Source organism: Gorilla gorilla, chromosome 4 (genome assembly GCF_029281585.2).
Source record: "Gorilla gorilla gorilla isolate KB3781 chromosome 4, NHGRI_mGorGor1-v2.1_pri, whole genome shotgun sequence".
Classification (NCBI taxonomy): domain Eukaryota; kingdom Metazoa; phylum Chordata; class Mammalia; order Primates; family Hominidae; genus Gorilla; species Gorilla gorilla.
The window spans coordinates 17,689,923-17,695,922 of NC_073228.2; the positions used below are offsets into that span (position 1 = coordinate 17,689,923).

The window sequence follows — 6,000 nt, forward strand, 5'->3', positions numbered from 1 at the left end:
TTCTCACTAAAATTTCTTTTTATGAGACAGTGTCTTGCTCTGTCATCCAGGTTGGAGTGCAGTGGCATGAACACGGCTTGCTGCAGCCTCAACCTCCCAGGCTCGAGCAATCCTCCCACCTCAGCCTTCTGAGTAACTGGGACCACAGGCAGACACTCCCACATCAGACTAATTTTTTTTTTTTGTAGAGTTGAGGGTCTCGCTATGTTGCCCAGGCTTGTCTCAAACTCCTGGGCTCAAGTGATCCTCCTGCCTCAGCCTCCCAAAGTGCTGGGATTATAGGCATGAGCCCATTTTCGAGATGAAGAAACTGAGGCCTGGAGAGATGAAGTATTAATATAGGGTCGAAGGTCACAGTTCTTCAGTTCAGGCAGAACCACCAGGCATGTCTGGCTCTAAAGCAGTGATTGTTAGTCCTGACTGCACATTTAGAAACACCTGCAGGGCTTTGTGAAATCACAATGCTGTTTGAACCCCAGAACAACTACATCAGAATCTCTCATCAGTATATACTTTTTTTCTTTAATTCTCCAGGCAATTCCATGTGTAGCCAAGTTTGAGGACCATTGATTTAAAGTGAGGGACCTTAATCTCTCAACCAGCGTTTCTGAAACCTGGGATCTTCCTTAAAAATACACAGACTCCCAGGCCTCTCTCCTGTAATGCTGAACTAGATGCCTGGGGCAGGGCCTAGCAGTTCGTGTTTTTCACAATCACCCCAGGTGAACATGACTACCAGACCTGTGTCTAACCTACCCTCTCCCGCCTCCAGGGCTACAAGGCACCAGACCAGTGGGCCCTGGCCGCTGGCCCCTGAGAGGCAGGGCAGGAGCTGTGTGCCCCTAGAAGCACGTGCCAGGGGGAACTTGGGCCCTGGAGCAGCTGAGGCAGCAGGTGGGGAGAAGGAGGGTAGGAAGGTTAACCCTTTGCATCCATATACATTGTGTCTTGAAGACAGTACCACCCCATCCCACTCCTAGCCCCAGAGCAACTCAACCTTAACCAGACTGTTGCAGAAAGTGGCATTTTCTTTCTTTTTTCTTTTTTTTTTTTTTGAGATAGAGTCTCGCTCTATCATCCAGGCTGGAGTGCAGTGGCAAGATCTAGGCTCACTGCAAACTCCATCTCCCGGGTGCAAGCGATTCTCCTGCCTCAGCCTCCCGTAGCTGGGATTACAGGCACGTGCCACCATTCCCAGCTAATTTTTGTATTTTTAGTAGAGACAGGGTTTCAGCATGTTGGCCAGGCTGTTCTTGAACTCCTGATCTCAAGTGATCCGCCCACCTCGGCCTCCCAAAGTGCTAGGATTACAGGCATGAGCTACCTCACCCAGCCTTGTTTTCTTCTCTTTCTTGTAGTTTGGAAATTCTCTTTCCTGGGTGGAAGCAATGGCTTAGAGGGCACAGGGTGGGATGAGAAGCCCAGATTGTAGCGGGGTGCCCCAATTTGTTTATACCACATGGACAAAGCTACGGCCTTGTGAAAAAGCATGCGAATCCCGTGGCATCCTCCCCTTTGCCAACACAGTGTGAAGCACCTGTGCCTCCCACATGGGGCTGCAGGACTCAGGCAATTAGGGCTGTCTGTCTCTGACTTAAAAGAAATTGCTGCAAGCCAGCTGGCTCCTAGGGGACACAAGGAAATTGAAGAGAATGAGGAAACTCCAGGAAGACAGAAATAGCCTCTTTAGCCCAGATCAGATTTTTAACAGCTTTGCTTTCCTTCTTGGTGTTTCCCAAGGCCAAGCCCCGAGCGAGAACAGAGGCATTGTCTTGTGTCTGGAGGCAAACAGAGGGGACATTTAAAGACTGGCCTGGTGACGGGAAGACAACCCATTCAAGGACCCAGAGCAAGCTCTTCTCACAAGCTAGCAGGGCACACAGATGAATAGCAAGGTCAGCAAAGGGCGTCTCAGGAGGTCTCCCCCAACCTCTTGTGAGACTAGTGCTAGAGGGTGGGCTTCCCCAAGCAAGGCCTGAGCAGGAGTGTCTGCATGGGGTGACAGAGCGGGGACGGGAGCAGTGTCACTGCCCTCTGGAGTTTTGGGGGGAGATCCTCCCCCCGTGGGAACCTAGAGTCCCAGAGGCGTGAAGAACACCACTGTGAGTCTCAAACACAGGAACATGCAGAATCAGGGACGCTGTGGTCCAGACATCAAAGATTCAGGCGTCTCCCGCATCCCCGGGGAGGCAGTCAGATGGGAACCTTCACTCACTGTAAAAACAAAACTCGTCTTGTGCAGTGAGAATGAGCAAAGTAATTCCTGGAGAGAACCTCCGGTGGCTTAAGGGAAAGTGTGTTTTCCAAGCTGGGAGGGAGGCCAAGGGAGTGATGGGGAGGAGGAGTGTCAGCGTGGGAGACTGGGAAGGAGGCAAGCTGGAAGGTCAGCCCTCCACATTGAACTCCCTAGTGGAATAAGGAGACGAGAACATTTTCCTCTTCTTCTTGGTCCCTGGTACAGCCCCTACTGGGTTCCTGCGACTGGTGGGCCCTGCATGGCACCTGGCAGGAGAAGACTTCCTTCCCTCTTTCTTTGTTGTTGTTGTTTTTGGGACAGTGTTGCTCTGTCACCCAGGCTGGAGTGCAGTGGTGTGATATTGGCTCACTCCAACCTCTGCCTCCCAAGTTCAAGCGATTCTTGTGCCTCAGTCTTCTGAGTAGCTGAGACTACCGGTGCATGCCACCACACTCGGCTAATTTTTTTTTTTTTTTGAGACGGAGTCTCAGTCTGTCACCCAGGCTGGAGTGCAGTGGCCTGATCTCAGCTCACTGCAACCTCCACCTCCCAGGTTTAAGCAATTCTTCTGCCTCCACCTGCCGAGTAGCTGGGACTACAGGTGTGAGCCACTGCACCCAGCCAGAATTTTTGTATTTTTAGTAAAGATGGGGTTTCACCATGTTGGGCAGGCTGGTCTCAAACTCCTGACCTCAAGTGATCCATCCTCCTGGGCCTCTCAAAGCACTGGGATTACAGGCGTGAAAACCGCACCCAGCTTTCCTTCTCTTTCTTATGTCCTTGTGCACCTTCTGGAATTCCAGGGTCCTGAGGGACTCACTCTACCCTCAAAAGAGGCAGACCTCCCTAGAAAGCCCCCATTTATTTTCCCCCAGGATAGCACTAAGCATGGCTGAGCCCCCCAAGGAAAGTGAAAGTTGAGGGCAGGACGAGTTGGGAAGTGGTCCCCAGAATTGGAGACCGATGGGGGTCAGTGACTACCTGCCGTCACAACTACCTTGTGGTGTCCTTGACGGAAAGACTGTGGTCTTTTATTCACTCCTGTCCCCAGGGCCTGGCACATAGAAGGGGCCCAAGACTCCTGTCACCTGCTGCGTTAGTGACTGTGATACCAACGCCCACCAGGCTTCTCTCTACAACTCTCTCCCCTGTTCCTCCTCTGCTGACCGTGACAAACAAGCAAAGGATTTGAAACCAAGGATTCGAGAGGAAAACACATAGGGTCTGAAAGCTGGGAGAAGACGCACTTCTGTGGTTCAAGAGAATGTGGTAAACCTTGACCTTGAGCAGGAAGGAGGAACTGCACACGCTCCGGAGGAACTCACCAACTGTATGACCTCGATCACACGAGAACGCCAGCTCCCAGGTTGAGGAAGAAATGAAAGAAAGCACTTAAAACACCTGCCACCTAGCAGGTGTGCAATACTGTTAATTTACATCCCTCTATCCTGAGCAGAAAGCTCTCCTCTTAAAGGGCCCATCTTCCCATCACCCTAGCTGGAGGCTATTTTTTTTTCCCATCCATTCAGCTGTAAATCCTTCAGAGGTCTCCAGTCCACTCCAGGACAAGGACAGTATCAGGACCTGAGTGGGTAGGAGGGTATGAGGCAGGGTGTACAGAGGCTGCAGGGTCCTGCGACTTGGGGCGGATCCAGGGCAGCGAGGACTAAGGGGAAGAGGGCACTAGGAGCGCTAGTCCTGGCAGCCACCATCTGGCAGAGCTATCCCAGAAGGAAGCCCCCCAAGAGGAATTTTTGGCACTCTTGGTGATTATTACCCTGTAAGTCTCTCCCTGTCGCTCTCCACTCTAGTCTTTAGCCTCCGACGTCCTCCTGGCTCCCGCCCCTTACCCTGGGTCCGCTCCTCCTGCTTCTGGGTCTCTGGGGAAGCGCCCAATCCACGGTCGGGGCTCCGGTGCTCCTCAAACGGCGGCGTTTACCGGTTGCTTGGCAACCCCGGCCTGGCTCCGGACGCGCGGGGCGACGCGGAAGGACCCCGGAGCACGTGACTCCTTTCCTGCCACGTCGGAAGCGCAGGCCGTCCCTCTTCTTTTTGGAGGTCTCCCGAGTTAGGAGAAGAATTAACCAATAAGTTGGTAACATACCAGTAATGATCATGAATATTTGTAGGGGCGTTGCCAAGGCGCTTATCCAAGCCTACGTTTGTATGCATTTGCATCGAGCAAGGCACCCAGAAAATGCAAGGAAGAATAGTCAGTGCTTGGGAAGCCCTGATCCCTGGGTGGTGATGGCGGGCTCTGCTTACCATCTTGGCCGACTGTGTTGTCCTGCCTTCCTTCAGTTTCCGCATCCATTCAGTGGGAATTATAACCCTGCCCTCCCCTCTGCTACCATCCTTCCTCCACTTTGTGTAATAAAGACACCTTCCTGCACCACCAGAATGGAAACGCCTTGGGAGTCGAAGCTGGGGAATTTTTTTTTTTTTTGAGACGGAGTCTCGCTCTGTCGCCCAGGCTAGAGTGCAGTGGCGTGATCTTGGCTGACTGCAAGCTCCGCCTCCCGAGTTCACACCATTCTCCTGCCTCAGCCTCCCGAGTAGCTGGGACTACAGGCGCCCGCCACTATGCCCGGCTAATTTTTTGTATTTTTAGTAGAGACGGGGTTTCTCCGTGTTAGCCAGGATGGTCTCGATCTCCTGACCTCGTGATCCGCCCGCCTCGGCCTCCCAAAGTGCTGGGATTACAGGCGTGAGCCACCGCGCCCGGCAAAGCTGGGGATTTTTACAGTTTGGCTGGGTGGTTGGCACGAAATGTACTGTGTTCATTGAATGAATGGTTGAATGAATGAATGAAACGAGTCATGTTTCTCAGGGAGTTAAGGCAATTGAGATCATGTAAATTAAAACAAAGGAATTTGGGGCTAGAAAAAAATGAATTTGAATCCCAGATTGGCTGCCTACTAATCTTATGGCCCTGGGCAAGTTCCTTTCCTTTTCTCAGACTCAGCTATCCTCATCTGCAAAGTGGCAGGACGGTGGCGGTGCTTATTAGACAAGGGGGAGGAGTGAGTGAGAGACAACACAGGGGCGTGTCCAGCCCCCGTCCAGAGCTACTGGTGCCTGAATGAGCGGCAGCTCGGGGAATGAGGTTATCCCGAGTTCAGACGCTGACATCGGAAATTTGGACTGGGACAGAAGAGGAGTGCGTCATCCAAGAAGTGGGATTGGGGTTGGAACTGGGCCTTGAAAAATGGTTATGAGTTGCAGGGAAGAGGAGTGGGGAGGGCGTTCCAGATTGGGGGAGGGCATGGTGTGAGCAAGGAAGGAAGGGGCAGTCGTCATGGAAGAAAGGCATTTTGCGAGGATGGTGGGTGGATCAGTCTGGCTGGGGTTGAGAGTCCCTGCAGGGGAAAAATGAGAGAGGAATTTGCAAAGGTCAGCCAGGGCCAGTCTGTGGGGGGTCCCAAGAGAGGCAGGCTGAGGGGCCCAGACAGCTTTCCATGGGAAGCCCTCAGCGGGTTTGGGATCTGTGAAAGGACAGGAAGGAAGCAAACGTTTCTCTCCCACTTCCCAACTTCTCCATATATGTGTTGTCACCACTACCCACCTGCCTTTAGTGGGGCAGGTGCAAGGAAATTCCCAATGAGACGGCACCTTGCAGGGCCGCACTCACCAAAGACAAGCACCTAAATGACTGCTGCCACCAACCTCTCCTGATCCGTTCTGGCTCGCACCAGTTTCTCGGGACAAAGAACTCTTAGGGGTGGGTGCTGAGGGTCCTGACAGGGGCTGGGTGGAGGACCTCC

At 52.8% G+C, this 6,000-nt stretch overlaps 1 protein-coding gene across 8 annotated transcripts in view; it reads right to left on the reverse strand.

Moving 5' to 3' along the window:
* DNAI2 (dynein axonemal intermediate chain 2) overlaps nucleotides 1-4,321 on the reverse strand; it is a 40,575-nt gene extending 36,254 nt beyond the window's left edge. For 2 of the 8 annotated variants that reach the window (XM_055389049.2, XM_063706123.1), the window contains exon 1: nucleotides 4,014-4,309. The gene's annotated coding sequence lies outside the window, so the exon portion shown is untranslated. Of the gene's footprint in view, nucleotides 1-4,013 lie in introns of all 8 variants that reach the window. The other 6 variants (XM_031011233.3, XM_063706122.1, XR_004070389.3 and 3 more) reach the window with 5 other exon arrangements.
* Nucleotides 4,322-6,000: the final 1,679 nt, after the last annotated feature.